Source organism: Periplaneta americana, chromosome 13 (genome assembly GCF_040183065.1).
Source record: "Periplaneta americana isolate PAMFEO1 chromosome 13, P.americana_PAMFEO1_priV1, whole genome shotgun sequence".
In the NCBI taxonomy this organism is placed as follows: Eukaryota; Metazoa; Arthropoda; class Insecta; order Blattodea; family Blattidae; genus Periplaneta; species Periplaneta americana.
In genome coordinates, this window is record NC_091129.1 from 166713303 (window position 1) to 166731957 (window position 18655).

The following is an 18655-nucleotide window of genomic DNA, read 5'->3' on the forward strand; positions in this document are numbered from 1 at the left end:
TAAATGACACTCGGGAGGAAATTAAACACATAATAAATATGGGAAATGCGTGTTATTATTCGGTTGAGAAACTTTTGTCATGTAGTCTGCTGTCAAAAAATCTGAACGTTAGAATTTATAAAACAGTTATATTACCGGTTGTTCTGTATGGTTGTGAAACTTGGACTCTCACTTTGAGAGAGGAACAGAGATTAAGGGTGTTTGAGAATAAGGTTCTTAGGAAAGAAAATAGTTGGGGCTAAAAGGGATGAAGTTACAGGAGAATGGAGAAAGTTACACAACGCAGAGCTGCACGCATTGTATTCTTCACCTGACATAATTAAGAACATTAGGAACATTTGAGATGGGCAGGGCATGTAGCACGTATGGGCGAATCCAGAAATGCATATAGAGTGTTTGTTGGGAGGCCGGAGGGAAAAATACCTTTGGGGAGGCCAAGACGTAGATGGGAAGATAATATTAAAATTAATTTGAGGGAAGTGGGATATGATGATAGAAACTGAATTAATCTTGCTCAGGATAGGGAACAATGGCGGGCTTATGTGAGGGCGGCAATGAACCTCCGGGTTCCTTAAAAGCTAGTAAGTAAGTGAATAATAATAGTAATAAAATTGTTATTTTATTGGGTTAAGAAGCCCTGATAATACAACTTTAAGATTATTTGTAGCACACATTCTCCGTTATTAAATGTTACGGAGCGCTTATAATACAAAATTAAGATTATGTGCAGCACAATTTTTCCATTATTAAAAATGTTAAGAAGTGCTTATAATACAAATTTAGGATTATGTACAGCACACTTTTTCCGTTATTAACTTCACACTATAGATCTAATCAAACAAGAACCTAAGATACATATCTAATGCCTTTGTTGTTTTGCTGACAGCTAATTTTGTGTACTTCTTCAAATAAGCGCACGCAATTACGTGTTTTAACAGTGTGAAATCTTAGCCTTAACTGTACCATCCCTACTTGTCTGTTAAGTTTTTCAGCAGAGATGTTCGGCAAGAGAGCGGAAGAATATTCCATCAATATAGCTATTACCCCGTTATTCGTAAATTAAATATATGGTAATTTTAGAGGTGTAACACAATTTTAGCACACGAAATCGATCTAGTTCTCCATGAAATTATGTTCTATGAATTAAAAGAAACTAATTAATTCCCAGTTCTCAACAAAAATACTTATAAATAGTTGATGGAACAGCCTCCATATGTTCAATGCTATTTTCTTAAAATGGAATCATCTATATAGATGTTTAACAGTAGATATATCCAGTTAACGTTTTCTTCGAACGGAAACTTTCAAACGCCTGCAACATTAGGCTGGCCGCAGAACAGAACATTCTTTGCCTTACGACATTCAAACTTCAAACATCAGTCCTTCTCATTTCATTTAGTTCGATCATTGAAGTCCCTCTTCATCTCTATCATAAAAGTATTTCTTTTTTTATATACATACTGTATTCTTTATATTTAAGATATCTGCATTCATTTAGTAAGTGTTCTTTAATTTTGATTAATTTTTCTACTTCCAGATATTTTGCTTGCTGGTAGAGCAATCTCGTATTATTTTTGGAATGTTAGTTTATGTGTCGTGCAAAAATATCTTAACACACATTTCGGCTTAATAAGAAATAGTTATCTTTCTTTATCAGTATTTAACCCGAAATATGAAGAGATTTATAGAATTTTATACTTATTCCAGTGCTCAAAGGGTCTTTAAAAGAGGTGACGGTATATGAGTAAATAGAAGAAGCGTGATAGCGTTAATTTCAAGAGAATGAACAGTCATTTTGGGAAAAAATAATTTGAAAATGGAATGGGATATAACACAGGGCCTTTTTAAGAATTCCAATTATAGAGACTACAAATAACCTCTAAGCATGCAATACAATTTAATAATACAATTTTTGTCATATCTCAGTACATTAATTTATGTACAACGTAAGACATTTAGGTTAATATTGTTATCCGAAACTCACACAGGAGCCACACCTTCCCACACTTCTTTCCTTTCGCTTTTTGGACATACTGTGTAGCCTAACAATTGGAAATAGATACTGATCTCACACGTGTCGTGCACCAATCTAAATTAGGGCGAGAAAAACTTAGAATGCAACCTTGTCCGCCGCAAGTGACGATACCTACTTCATCGTAATAAAAACGTAATTCCGACAATAGGAACGTTAAGGCAGAATAAGCCCAAGAAAGGCTGCGGTGTTAGCCTTCGGGCTCAGATGTAATCCATCGTCTAGCAGGGTACAGGCTTCTTTCATAATCAAGGCTTCTTCTTCTTCTTCTTCTTCTTCTTCTTCTTTTGTATAGGCACATGGCCTGTTTGTCTTCACACAGGAGACAATTCAGTAGAAGATGACATCAGTCCTTCCTTCCACCGTCTTTCGGTCGGCCCACATCTCTTTTGCCACTGGGAATCATATCTCGTGCTATTTTAATAAGTCTTGAGTTATCTGCTCTGTCTATGTGCGCATTCCATTCTTTCTTTCTCATATTTATGAACTTTTTAACGTCCATTATATTGCACTGTTGTCTCACATCTTCATTTCTTACTCTATCAAGTCTAGTTTTACCAACTATGGCTCGTAGAGTATTCATTTCTGATGTACGCAGGAGTTGTTCAGTCTTCTTTGTCTCTGCACGGGTTTCTGTACTATACGTCATCACTGGTCTTATTGTGGTTTTGAAGATTTTCATTTTACTTTCAATATTGAGATATTATTCACATCCCATAGGCAACCCGACAGTCTGGAGGCTTTGGAGACTTGATCTCTTACTTCATTTATTAGGCTACATCCCGATGACTTGTTATATTAACCCCTAAATATTTGAAAATCATGACCTGTTCTATAATTTTACCACAAATTTCGAATTTGCATCTTATTGGCTATTTAGATATGCACATGCATTTTGTTTTCATACTTGATACTGCCATATTGTATTTGTCTGCAGTTATTACAAATCGGTGAAGTAACCTTTGAAGATCATCTTCAGTGTTGGCCATCAAGACAGCATCATCTGCATAGCATAGTATGTTCAAATGTTTATTTCCCAATGAATACCCGGGTAAATGTTTTACACTTACTATTAATTTATCCATCACCAAGTTGAATAGAAAGGGGCTAAGCGAGTCTCCTTGTCTAATACCTGTAGAACACTTTATTTCATCTGTTATTTTATCATTTATATGTATTTTTGTTTTTGTATTAAAGTTCAGTTCCTGAATTAACTTAAGCAGTTCTTTTGGAACATTGTTATCTCTTAAAATTTCAATTACATCTTTCAGTCTGACCCAATCGAATGCTTTTGTAACATAAACAAAGCATAAATACATTGGGTTTCTAAATTCAATCGCTTTTTCGACTATCTGTCTTAATATAAAAATAGCATCTATTGTGCTTCTGTCCTTTATAAATCCTTGTCATAATCAAGACAGAATATAAAATTGCACGAATGTTTAAAAGTATTTTCTTGTTAGCTGTAAAAGAATTCAGCCAAGTGCATCGCACTGCATGTTCACAATTCAGGATTTGTAATTTGTTAACAGACAAGCGTAATAAGGAAAACTTTCGCTTATGACACTTACCGTGTAGTACAAGACTTCCGTCTGCTTACAGAGGTGGTCGTCTAGACAAAATTAGTATAATTTGACGTCATAAGACTGAATGAATGAAAGGACCATAATTGCTTTAAATGCAAGTAACGGTCTGGATTCTGCATAGAAAAGCCTTCTCTTCTTACAAGACTTCATGAATTGCAAAACACTTTCTGTAATAAAAGGCAGATGGATTTCTTAGATTCCATGTTTAGAATAAGCTACCTCTATGCAAAAGAGCGGTTCCGAAAGTAGCAAAATACTCGACGAGGTTTACGCATGCGCTCTTATCTCTTTACATGCACATAATTAATAAGCAATTAAAAGCTAAACGTATGGTAATGTATTCCGCATACAATTTAAATTGCGTTCTTTGGGTCGTGAAATGATTAATGCCGCTTTTGTTTTTGTTTGTGTTGCTTAGCATTAAAAGTGTGGCTTTGATGCCTTGATAAACAAGCCGAGGTGCTTATAACAAGATATAGGATTTATTAGGTAGAAAGTCTAGTTTACACCCATATATTTCATTTCACAGTAAGAAGTCTGTATGTTAAAATTTGTATTGTGTTTTTGACGAGGCCGTTCTTGAGTTCTCCGCTGTGGATTAAGCGACATCTTGGTAGCTATAGAAATAGTTCGCTTCATGGTATGTATGTATTTATTCACACTGCAATGGGTATATACCCGGTGACAGTGGTAACTAATTACACTCAATAATGACAATAATAAATTTATTAATTAAAATACAGTTAATAATAATACCAATAATTAATACTAAGAATAATTAATAATAATAATAATAATAATAATAATAACAGGGAATATCCTAAATTAAATGAAGCACGATCACTTAAAATAACATTTAAAATAAATCTAATTTGTATCTTAAATCTAAATTCGAACTAAAACCCACCAGTATGATATGTTCATATCTGCACAAGTACCTTTCAACACTACACTCATTTTGCTGTCAACTCACTCACTGCACTGGAACTACGACACATTTCACTGATTCTATCCTGATTTCACTAACACTTCAAAAACATTTCACTGTTCAAATACTTTGCACTGCCACTATAAACTATAAAGCTTCCCTGACAGGAACACGTTTCACCTACACAACACATTTCACTGACACAACGTAATTCTTCACTGATACAACACTTCAATAACAAAATATTATTTACATCCTTTACATACTGTGTATAATTACCGTCTATTAGTAAAGCCCTTAAGCCTATTATTAAATACATTTTTGGTTGTTGGTAAAGCCTTTAGTAAGTCTGCAGGTAAAGCATTCCAGTCCCTGATAGTACGATTGAGAAAAGAAAACTTTCAAGTGTCCGTCCTCTGTCTTCTTTCCCTCAATTTATATGAGTGGTCGTTCCTTGAAGAGTAATTTGGCGGCTGCAACCTATTTTTTATTTCTCTCCAGGCAGGCTCACCTCTGTATGTTTTAAACAGTGCTCATAATCGAATTCGCGTTTTCCTGTCCTTGAGTGTGTCCTATTTTAATGGTGAATTTTTACCACAACACTTGAGAGCCCTTTTTTAATATTTTCCAGTGTCTTAATATGTTCTAGTCTGTAAGGATCCCAACATGCAGCACCATATTCCATTACTGGACGTACTAGTGATTAGTGATGTAAGTGGAATTAAAATGTATTTTTGTTCGGATTTTGTGTCCGGTAATCAGACATATGAGGATAAATGAAATGGAAGCATCTAAAACGTAAGAGAGTATGTGTTCTTTCAAGGGGATTTGGGGCGTGGAAAGAATCTATGTGAGCTACAAGCCGAGAGACCACTTGTCTCAGTCCGTTTGTCGCCGTTCCATCTAACAATGCATACATGTCAACAGTGCAACTGCTATTTTCATACACATTTACATCGTCATAATAACACTATTCTGAATTTGAATTAACATTAGACATCCACAAGTACCGAGACTCCTTTGCCAAGTGTTCAATATAGTGCAAAGCCGCCACGTGAGACAACATAAGACAAACATAAGACATGCAACTCACGTCCAGTTCCTAAGGACGAAAGAGATACCCACTTCTCTGCAGACATCGAATCTAGTTCTGGTAGTTTTATAGCTGAATGAATTACTACTTGTGTTATAGCAGGTGACAGTAGCATCACCATTACCATCATCATAATTGTGTCTTTCGTACCGTTTTATTCCTGAATCATCATTAAGGCGCGTCCAGTCCAACACAAATTCGGGAACTTTGTCCATGAACAGTTTTTGCGAATCAAAGTTTGGGCAAAATTGTTTACGAACATTGTTGCAAAAACATTGTGGCAGATGGTTTCGTCGTCCAAACCAAAACGAATATTTCTTGCAATTTGTGAATGAAATTATGTGATGTTAAGCAGCGAAGATGAATTACAAATGTGTTCTACAGCACTGGTGATGACGGACAATGAAGAGGCAAAGAAGAAGCACAAACGGGTGTTGAATTAAAAAACTGTTATTAAGTCGTGATAAAGTTCTAATTATAGAGATAGCAGTGGGTTTAAAAATATCACGACTATGACAACATATAATTTTGAGAGGATGGAATATATTATTGGTCTCTATATCGCTAAAGAAGACAGTAAAATCTGTCCGCTCTAAGTTTGGGTCCATATTTTTCTAACAATTCTTGTTAACAATAATAGCTCTTTCAGGTTTCTTAATGTTTAATGATTATATATATCACAGAATAAATATTTAAATTTTCATTATTATTATTGTTATTATTATTATTATTATTATTACTATTATTATTATTATTATTATTATTATCACTATTTCTTACCAATGTTTATTATTGTCACACTAACATTAGTTATCCAACTTTCATTATTTACTTTCATGTTGTTTTATGATCTAGATGTTAATGTAATAACTATGTAACCAATTGTATTCAATTAGAATTAGAGTCTGGCTGGGCGGAAGAGAAGGCCTACTGGTCTTAGCTCTGCCAGATTAAATAAATAAATTATTATTATTATTATTATTATTATTATTATTATTATCATTATTATTATTATTATCATTATTATTATTATTATCATTATTATTATCACTATTTCTTACCAATGTTTATTATTGTCACACTAACATTAGTTATCCAACTTTCATTATTCACTCTCATGTTGTTTTATGGTCTATATATTAATGTAATAACTATGTAACCAATTGTATTCAATTAGAATTAGAGTCTGGCTGGGCGGAAGAGAAGGCCTACTGGTCTTAGCTCTGCCAGATTAAATAAATAAATTATTATTATTATTATTATTATTATTATTATTATCATTATTATTATCACTATTTCTTACCAATGTTTATTATTGTCACACTAACATTAGTTATCCAACTTTCATTATTCACTCTCATGTTGTTTTATGGTCTATATATTAATGTAATAACTATGTAACCAATTGTATTCAATTAGAATTAGAGTCTGGCTGGGCGGAAGAGAAGGCCTAGTGGCCTTAGCTCTGCCAGATTAAATAAATAAATTCTTATTAATGTAAATATGACCGACCGCAGAATAGTAGTGCACAGTCCAGCACTTAAGTAAAGGTTGGTAATATTGTGATATGTGTAATATTGCGATAGTTACTTTTGAGAATTTATTACAATTTTACTGAGCGAGAAGAAGATCGGTTTTTTGCGTAAACGTATTAAGGGAATGTTCGTGGACAAGTTTCTGCACAAAACCGGTCGTTCTCTCGCTCAGTAAAATTAAAATAAATTCTCAAAAGGAACTATCACAATATTACTAGTATCACAGTATTACCACCTATATCGGTCCAGTGTGTACAGGTCTGGTTTTTCGCGAACGGATACAATTTGTTTTGTTTACGTTAGGACACATTCTAAGAGTGAACGGAGCATAGTTACAGATAGGATATTGCTGGAAAGTTTATTACTTCCTAGCAACAGGTGACTTACACAATTTGATGTAGGATTTGTTTAAATTTTTCATGCAAAGCATCTCAACCGTTATATCCGAAGACCCTCCTGTACTGAGATGGAAATGATTTTATTTTCCTTTTTTACCTCCGCTATAAAAATATTCAGTTGAGACTGTAGCCTATATTTTATTTAAATCGCCTTTCGTTGTTATGTTTTGTGATCTTTTAATGCCGTGTGCCACAAAAAGTCTCAGTTTCGTACAGTTGTATGAACTTCACAGCTTTAGCTCTGAATCAGCTCTATCCTCTTCTTTAAACTCACGCAAATATTTTTAATTCAAATTTCGAATTCATTTTTTTAAAGTTCCAATAATTCAAGTAATAAATTCAAAGAAACAAAGAAACATTTCTTTGAGTTTAAATTAAATCTATAACTTCAACGCTTCTAGTCCTTACTAGAAAATAAATGTGCCGCGCTCCTGTGGCAAAATGTCGAAACTATTTGGGAACATTTGTCCTTTTGATCTCGACTGATTCTCGGTAGAACATTGCTATCTGCGAAGAAAAACGTGTTGTAGGAACATGTTTAGGGAAGACCGTGCAAACAGGTTCGTAAACACTGTTGTTCGTTAACAAATTTCGCGTTGTTCTGGACGCTTCTTTAGAAATTCACAATTTGCGGGACTCCTTTATCATGGATTGCCGAGTAAGGCAATATAGGATAAATATAACACAAGGAACAACCACCCACTTCCTTTGAAAAGAAGATAGTTCTTCACTTCTTTGCATGCAATCAAACACGGGGTGAGGGAACAGAATTTGTGCGGAATCGTGCGTATTTGCTTGGTTTCCGCACAAAACCAATCCGCGGTAAGTCTAAAATTCCACATTCAGTATTCCCAACCTAACACACATAACAATTTCCCTCTTCTTACCGCTTAAGTGACATATTGATTTTACTGCTTTAGGCTTCTAACATATTATTTTTAGAGACGTTCAATGTAGTAATAATTATAAATTAGAAACTTACCACTGCAATTTCACCTAAATTGTACTGTTAATTATTGTTTTTAAATATTTGCAAAAATTAAGTAAACTCTACAACTCCACTAAAGTTACTGGATTCGTGATGCAAGTAACATTAAGGAAGCCGTGAAAAAATTAACAAGATTCCAGATGCCGATGTTATTACTGCAATATGTTATATAAATAATATTGTTGAAATATTAAAATGAAAAATAAATCATTACATAACCTTACCGTTTGTTTAGGTTCGCATTTATAGACTGGGGGGAAAAAAAGACAGACGTATATCACGGCCTGCTGGAGTATAGTAAACACAGAAAACATTTTAAAGCAACAATGTTGAAGATAGATATTTTTGTTTTACAAATTTGCCGTCATTGAACAGAAACCAAGATGGAGATTTCATTGCAACTAATTAGAAATTCCTCTTTCAGGTATGTAATAAGCGATCTTCGCACAAAATAATGTACGATACACGAGCGGTATGTTTTCTTTCAATTCTCGGAAATTAAAAAAGCTCAACTACGTTTCGCTTTTTCAAACTTTTCCTCGAACATGAAAACTTCAACATACTGCTCTTGTAACGCATATTACTACTGTATCTTCCTACTACATATAGACGATGTTAATACAGATAATGATAAGAGAATGTTAAAAGAAATCGCTCTACTGTAAAATGTAACCCAGAGCCTTATCTTACTCCGAAAATATCAGATGACCTTCCGAGTATCGAAAGCCGTCCCTTTGTTCAGAAGCCATAAGCTGGTAGCTTTTGTTGTCGCAGAAGATTTTAATTATAAATTGAAACTCTTTACGACTAGAACTACGTAGCAAAAGAACCTAACCGTTCTTTACTCAGATCATCTCTAGGCGTTGGCATTTTCTCTAGAACATTACAATGCATTATATATCTTACTGTGGAAAGTAAAAAGACGCATCAAATTGAGATCATAAGTTACTTTATAATTTCAAATGAATCTTCGTGTTCATTTTAATGATCCAGGTGAAATGAGGGAATCATTCTTTACTACTTGAATTTCTGTGAAACTCTGTGGTAATAGAATTCTTTATAGTGATCTGTATTCCGTTTTTATAGGATTTAGTATCCATTATGCTACTCGTCTACTTTATTATTTCCATTATATAAAATTATTTCAAGTTTTATGTTTCTGAAACACTTCATCGGCTTCGAGATCGGCTCCAAGTTTTTCAGTAGTAATTCTATTTCAAGGTTATCAACCTCAGCAGCGTATCGCTGCTCAGTGAATTATATTAGTGTCTTTGAGTCTTGCCTTCGAAATGCAATTTTTGTTATGAGTTTATATTGGAAAATTATTTTTAATGTAATATAAAGAATATACCCACACTGTGTTTAAAATGAGCATTTTCCTTTATGGCAGAAGAGATTCGAACGATTACAAAAGCGATTGGAAAGTAAGAAGTAGGAGAAGGTGGTGATAATGATGACGACGGAGGCACCAGGAAATTTAATTTAAAATGAATGGGTTTAAAGTTCAGAAGAATTAATTGAATAAAATTCTAAAATGTAACTTCATTTGTTTTGTTATATAATATAATTTAATGGAATAGTTTTGTTAATGAATTCTACAAGAAAGTACGTTGATTTACCCCTAATTCATTCATTTTACAATTTTCTGCCCAAGGGTAGGTATTTTACTGCAAACCCAGCATTCTCCAATCTTTCCTATTCTCCGTCTTCCTTTTAGTCTACGCATACGATCCACATATCTTAATGTTGTATGTCACCTAATAATATTTTCTGTCCCGAATGCTAAAACGGGAGAAAAGTACAGACATAAAGTTATGTAAAAAGTGAAGTCTTTTTCTTTCTATTTTCGTAACAGGAACTTTTATGTTATTTTTGCACAATCAATTTCAGTTCATTCTTAACAAGTCTAAAAAATTATATTTAGGCCTACGTTACTTAAATTGAGGGACACTAGAACTCAGTTTTAAAACAAAAAATTGACAAAAATCACTTTTCTTTGTACGAAAATGTTCCTTACGCATTTCGAAATTTGGTAGCAAGAGTTTTTTTTTTTTTTTGTACGTCTTCTTTGATTTACAGGAATGAGGTTTGTACAGGTCTGCTCCGTGCGTTAGCACTGTATCCTCTTTCACAAATTTCACATTTTCTCGAAACTATATTTTTAGATATTAAAAATGCTTCATGCACATGCAGTTTCCACAAATGTCAATAAAAATATTCGTGCGTGTCCTTGAATACATTATCTGAGATATAACGTTGAGAAATCTTAAATACGAGGATGGATCGAAAAGTAACATACAACAATTTGTGGCAACGTATTTCATAAGTAAAAAAATAAAATAATGCACAAGAAAGCTACAGGTTTATCCTATTCTTCAACATTGGAACCAAGTATCTCGACACATTTTTCCTATCGTGACACCATATTCAGTACACCTCGTTCATAAAACTCCTTTTTTGGGGCGTATAGCCACCTGCCCACGACCGATTTCACTTCTTCATCCGAACCGAAGCTTTGTCTCAGAAATTCCTTCACTGGTCCGAATAGATGAAAGTCAGTCGGTGCGAGGTCTCGACTGTAGGGTGAGTGGTTGTCGGTTTAATGATGCCCCTGACAAAGGATGGTGTTGCAGCGGTCACTGGTCGGCCGGAACGTGTTTCGTCAGCGGACTTATTCGAAGAACCTGCACCACCTGGAGATGTTGCTATGCTCCAATCAAGCGTCATACACCTCCAATATTTCTCTGTGGATTTCATTCGAATTTTTCGTTTTTTGCAAAAAAGTGGACTACACCTCGCCATCCTTCACTTGTGAAGGATGGCGGAAAACGCGCCATTTTTACTCAGTAATTACAGCTCGTTCCAGCAGGGTGACAGCCGATCGAACCATTGCTGTCGGTAGCGCAAGATTAAAATTAACTATCAGCCTAGATCATATATGTAACAGATAGGTCTTCGCTATGTTAAAATCGGCAGCACTTTGAAGAGAACAACCGCCAGGATCGCCACCCTTCCGCCGTAAACGAGCACGAGATGGCAGTACAGTCGCTAATGCAATCCAAATGGGAATTATGACGTGACTCCATATGTAACAACTAGATGGCAGCGTGTAAACCTGACAAAAGTTGCTAACGTCAAAGCCCATTGGGCTAACCTATCTGGTTACATATATAATCTAGGCTGCCACCAAGCTTGGTGATACTGATGTATAAGCCTACTATAAAATTAAAGTATTACTATCTACTTGAACTTCCCGCAACTCAGGGTCCATTAAAAAGTTATGGACTCGCAATATTAAATGTAATACACAAGAAACATATCACTAATTGGATTAATTAAAACAAAATTAGCTTCGAAATTAGGTATCCGATTAACTTGAAAATTTGCACGCACCTTATTCTTACTGGATTTAATAAGCAGTTAAAAATGTAAGAAATCGGATTAAAATTGTAAAAGACTCGAAACTCAATCCTAGTGACCTAAAATAAACAGTTAAAAATGTAAGAAATCTGATTAAAATTGTAAAAGACTCTAAACTCAATCCTAGTGGCCTAAAATAAACAGTTAAAAATGTAAGAAATCGGATTAAAATTGTAAAAGACTCGAAACTCAATCCCAGTGGCCTAAAATAAACAGTTAAAAATGTAATAAATCGGATTAAAATTGTAAAAGACTCGAAACTCACTCATAGTGGCCTAAAATAAACAGTTAAAAATGTAAGAAATCGAATTAAAATTGTAAAATACTCGAAACTAAATCCTAGTGGCCTAAAATAAACAGTTAAAAATGTAAGAAATCGGATTAAAATTGTAAAATACTCGAAACTCAATCCTAGTGGCCTAAAATAAACAGTTAAAAATGTAAGAAATCGGATTAAAATTGTAAAAGACTCGAAACTCAATCCTAGTGGCCTAAAGTAAACAGTTAAAAATGTAAGAAATCTGATTAAAATTGTAAAAGACTCAAAACTCAGTCCTAGTGACCTAAAATAAACAGTTAAAAATGTAAGAAATAGGATTAAAATTGTAAAAGACTCGAAACTCAGTCCTAGTGGCCTAAAATAAACAGTTAAAATGTAAGAAATCGGATTAAAATTGTAAAATACTCGAAACTCAATCCTAGGGGCCTAAAATAAACAGTTAAAAATGTAAGAAATCGGATTAAATTTGTAAAAGACTCAAAACTCAGTCTAGTGGCCTAAAATAAACAGTTAAAAATATAAGAAATCGGATTAAACTTGTAAAAGACTCGAAACTCAATCCTAGTGGCCTAAAATAAACAGTTAAAAATGTAAGAAATCGGATTAAATTTGTAAAAGACTCAAAACTCAGTCTAGTGGCCTAAAATAAACAGTTAAAAATTTAAGAAATCGGATTAAAATTGTAAAAGACTCGAAACTCAGTCCTAGTGGCCTAAAATAAACAGTTAAAAATGTAAGAAATCGGATTAAAATTGTAAAAGACTCGAAACTCAGTCCTAGTGGCCTAAAATAAAAAGTTAAAAATGTAAGAAATCGGATTAAAATTGTAAAAGACTCGAAACTCATTCCTAGTGGCCTAAAATAAACAGTTAAAAATGTAAGAAATCGGATTAAAACTGTAAAAGACTCGAAACTCAGTCCTAGTGGCCTAAAATAAACAGTTAAAAATGTAAGAAATGGGATTAAAATTGTATAAGACTCGAAACTCAGTCCTAGTTTCTTGTGACAATGATTCGTGGGCGTGGGTGTTCTCATGTTCCGTAAGTAAACGCTGTTCAGATTCTGCACGGTTTTGTACGAATGCCAGAGTACGAAATGTTTCAGTTACTTGCTTCAGATTTAATTGTATTCATGGAGTAAGAATCGTAAAGAACAATAGCAACGAATCGATACTTTCTCCGAACCGTCAAGGCTCTGCAGACGACACGATACATACAGTATGTCATTGATGAATCGTGTGGCTCGCGGGAGGACACCCTTTCATGTCGTGTTGGCTTGCACAAGCAGATAGAACATGACAGACCAAGATTCAATCCGAAGACCGCATTTGCTTATCGTGACGGAAGATAGCGTGCTCACATGGAGTGACATCTCTCTTCCCCGGCAGAAGCAACGACGATGGCGGTCGTAGGCGTCCAGAAAATAGACCGCTCCTTCCAAATATGGATCCGACAGCTGCACTATGTTCCAAGCCAATCAGAAATTCTCACGAGATCTAAAACCTGTACGCAAATATGCCATGCATATTACATTTCGTTCAGAATGTACATGGTTACGACTATTTCGTAATACATTAGACCTAGCTTAATGTGCCATTATCATACTTTCGTGTGTAACAGGACTGTTGTGCGTAACATACGTAAAGAATTATTAATGAATACCTTCAGCCGTTTTTATGGAACCATGCACCGATCATACAGAAAAAAATGTTCTTGAAGAAATTGTGCTTAAATATACAGGGACATCACTTTATTTTTACCAACGTTTTTAACATTAACCTGGCTATACTCGGAAACACTATTGCCCCCTTCCATTACAGGAGTTTGATGTTACAAGTGCAATATGTAAACAAATCATTTTACTAGGTATAGGAGGAGAGAAAAGTAGTGTATCCATTTATGTTGTAGGGAAATACGATATTACGATTTTCAGTTTGATGATCACTTTTACGGAATTTATCAAAATACAGTAGAGTAGTAACACTTTGTTTTTTCAAAAACTCAATTTTTCAGGCGGCTATGTTCGTTATGTAATGTCTACTTTATTTAGCATATTAATTATTGATGTTAATATACAATATAGAGAGTGCATTTAAATTGAGGGGCTCATAAGTAAAGGGCTTTAAGTGCACTTAAGTTCTTTTGAGAAAATGGGGTTTAAATATTTAAGCTTTCGTAAAATCGGTGAAATTTTTTATTTAAATTTTAATTTGTGATGCGATTAAAATATCCCTTTGCCACTAAAATTTTAGATACTTTTGCTTACACTGGATGCACTTAACTCATGTTATTACAAATGTCACTAGCATTCCTTTGCTTCTAGCCACCTCAATTCAAAAAAAGCTAATCTGAATTTTTAAACAAGTTGCTGAAAATGGTTGCCATTCATTACAATGCAGTCTTCAATTCTTTACGCATATTATTAAAAACGTTTTGAAGCATATTCTCTGAAATTGAATTTATTGTTTCTTGAATATAATTCTTTGGTACGATATTATTAATATAGGTTCTTTTTTCTATAGAAAACGCAACCATATTTCTGAAACACACTATACACTGCAGTGTTTACTTCAGTGCTTGAAGACTTCGAATGCAACAGCGGCCGTAAGTTTGTGTGTCTGACGGGAGCAAGGACATTAGTGAAGGGATGAGAGTGAAGTACATTCAGAAATGCAGGCACAATAAAAATGCAAGTAAAAATAAAATGATGTCCCTGTATATCTAAGTAGCTTAATATCATCGCAAGAAGTCGCAAACAGAGTAAGGGTAATAAAGATCTTACATTTTATCTCTGCCGGTCAGTGACCGTTAAATTTCAAATCGTTTATCTTAGTCGTGGGCGACAGCGTATTAAAAAGCATTACAACGTTTCTGCCATCTCCTTGCCTCCCCTCTGCAAATGTGACGTTGTACAGAGGTAGAGTCCACACCTGTGGAGTAACGGTTAGCTCATCTAGCCACGAAACCAGGTGGCCCGGGTTCGATTCCCGGTCGGGGAAAGTTACCTGGTTGAGGTTTTTCCGGGGTTTTCCCCGCAAATGCTGGGTAACTTTCGGTGCTGGACCCCGGACTCATTTCACCGGCATTATCACCTTCATCTCATTCAGACGCTAAATAACCTAAGCTGTTGATAAAGCGTCGTAAAATAACCTACTAAAATAAATAATAAAAACAGGGGTAGAAATGCACCAGGAAAAACGCTCGTCTCATATAATAGAGATAAATGTTCATAAATATAGTCCACTTAATATGTCAGATTTGTAGTTGTAAACGTCAACTCTTTCGTCTCATTGCAGAGCAAGTACAATATTACGCATATTAATTACATATTATACCGTGTGCATTTCACACTATAATAATAATAATAATAATAATAATAATAATAATAATAATAATAATTGGAAATTTATCTTTTGAAGAGGTGGAGAAGTTCAAATATCTGGGAGCAACAGTAACAAATATAAATGATACTCGAGAGGAAATTAAACACAGAATAAATATGGGAAATGTCTGTTACTATTCGGTTGAGAAACTTTTATCATCCAGTCTGCTGTCGAAAAATCTGAAAGTTAGAATTTATAAAACAGTTATATTACCGGTTGTTCTGTATGGTTGTGAAACTTGGACTCTCACTTTGAGAGAGGAACAGAGACTACGGGTGTTTGAGAATAAGATTCTTAGGAAAATATTTGGGGCTAAGAGGGATGAAGTTACAGGAGAATGGAGAAAGTTACACAACACAGAACTGCACGCATTGTATTCTTCACCTGGCATAATTAGGAAAATTAAATCCAGACGTTTGAGATGGGCAGGGCATGTAGCACTTATGGGCGAATCCAGAAATGCATATAGAGTGTTAGTTGGGAGGCCGGAGGGAAAAAGACCTTTAGAGAGGCTGAGACGCAGATGGGAAGATAATATTAAAATGGATTTGAGGGAGGTGGGATATGATGATAGAGAATGGATTAATTTTGCTCAGGATAGGGACCAGTGGCGGGCTTATGTGAGGTCGGCAATGAACCTCCGGGTTCCTTAAAAGCCAGTAAGTAAGTAAGTAATAATAATAATAATAATATTAATAATAATAATGCGTTATTCTTTCTGGCAGAGTTAAAGCCATGAGACCTTCTCTTCCACTCAACCAGAGATACAAAGGAACTACAGGATAACTATAGTACATAGGAATTAACATTGCCATAAGAAGTCCGTATATAAAAAATTCAAAGTGAAATTTTATACAGCTGACCATGTGTAATAAATTAGTAAGCCTTGTAGAAAAGAAGACTATCTACTGATTATTGCCAAATAAAATTCTGTTTGAAATAATGGATTATTATACTATAGAATTCCTCTGATTGAGGTTCTGGCTGATATATATATACATCTATTATCAGGCAGTACATCTCACTTGACGATATGTGTCAGAGGAAGAACAATTGTTAGTATGCATCTGAAGTCTGATTAGTGTAACATGTAGCTAGTCGGCGATGTATGCAATGGAGGGGGAAGTGAACTGGCCACTTTACCCAATTATCTCCTGGCCTAGTTACCTCAGAAGTGGTACCTTGTTGGTATCACTTGTGAGGTTCAGACCTGTCTTCGGACAGTTGACTGAACAACAGTGCTACAGAAGAAACGATTTTATTTATTGAACTGTATGGAAACAATTCTTTGAGGAAGTTAAGAGATCTGTTTGCTGGACTCTTCCCTGGTAGAAGACTTGTTTAAACTTAATAATATGGCTAAAGTTATTGTTGTTTATTTGTATCTTTGTGAAAAAAGTGACCTAATGACAAAAAAAATCTTTAAAATGAAATACACAGCTGAAATTATATTAGTAACGGCATGATATAATTATTTTGAATCACCTAACCTAAAATTGATATGTTGTCAAAGGATCATGTATGGTAAGTTAACAATAATCAGTAGATAGTCTTCTTTTATACAATGCCATTAAGTTATTAGTATTACATATATGGCTAGCTACACGAAATTCCACTTTCAAGACCCATTCACAATGAAAATTAAACATAACCGTAACATAAACACAGAAGTTTGCGCCCAGACCACCAAATGGGATCATTCACAATGATTCACATAAGCATTGACATAAACATTACCGTAAGACATTAACATGAAAGTTTGCAAACTCCAACTTTCATGCTTATGCTTACGTGATTTGCAAACAGAACACAATTGTGGAGCGCTGAAGTATACGACAGGATATGAAGAAATGGCATCGTTGTTATGTTTACATGGTTACCAAGTATGTTTGCGGTTATGTTTATGTTCTCATCGTGAATGATGGTATGACTTCTTGAGTTTATTGTAACGTTAAGTTAACGCTTACGTTATGTTTAATTTTCATTGTGAATGAGCCTTTAATTTTATATACGTGGATTTTTTTTATGGCAATGTTAATTTTCTGTGTACTATAGTTCGAAATACACACGGTATATAACACACGTTTGGCTTTGAGATAAAGCTCATCTGTTTTGCGAAAGCGTGTAGGCTGCAATGAATATTGTACCAAAATATCAAATCTGCTGCCTTTTTTCAACCTTAAACTAGATAGACAGAAGACGGAGTCCCTGGGACTTCGGGTTAGCATGACGCAAGGCTTCCAGCTAAGACTGTTCAGAACTTCACATTATTAACGGGCAAACATCGATGTTCAGAACGGGAATCGAACCCACGATTTAAGCTCTCCCGTAGGTTTAAAACTAGCCTTAATCATTACAGGTACCAGACGTCATGTGTCTGTACTTTTAAACTAAATCTGTCATCAATGTCGTATCTTCCTGCAGCAATAGCTGTCTCCCCTTGCTTTACACTCTTTTACGACACATTTCTATTGTGCACTAAATTCGAACGAATATATCTGATAGTCAAGTGATTCTTAATTTGAATGAATAATCCAAATATCATAGTCTTTGTTTCTACTGCTCTTTTTGAAAGTACTCTATAGTCAAATTAAATCATCGCTAAATATGCAGAGAATATTTTTAGTTTGATGATATAGTACGAAAAATATCAGTTGTTAAACTGGTGGTTGTCAAATTAAATCTCGCAAATTTTGAGCAAACAGTGTGTCACAGAAAGTAACTCAGAGATGAGGGGAAAATATGTATGGGTATTTTGTGTTTCGGAAACGTAAGCGCCATTAAACGATAATATGATATGTCGGGAAAGAGAAATTATGGACAAAACTGCAAAGCGCGACCAGACCTTCACGATATCCGAGATCATTTTTATTCCACCGTTTATGAGGGTGAATGTTGTCCGTTAAATAAATCATTTAAAAATATAGCTTTGGCCTAATATTCCTAGAGCATAAATTCGTATTATGAAAGGTATTAAAAAATATATGCATTGAATAATGTTACACGAAATAAT

The 18655-nt window shown here is 34.5% G+C and overlaps 1 protein-coding gene across 1 annotated transcript in view; it reads left to right on the forward strand.

The window, feature by feature from the left end:
* LOC138712618 (uncharacterized) overlaps positions 1-18655 on the forward strand; it is a 512597-nt gene that overhangs the window by 293735 nt on the left and 200207 nt on the right. The gene's annotated exons all lie outside the window — the stretch shown is intronic.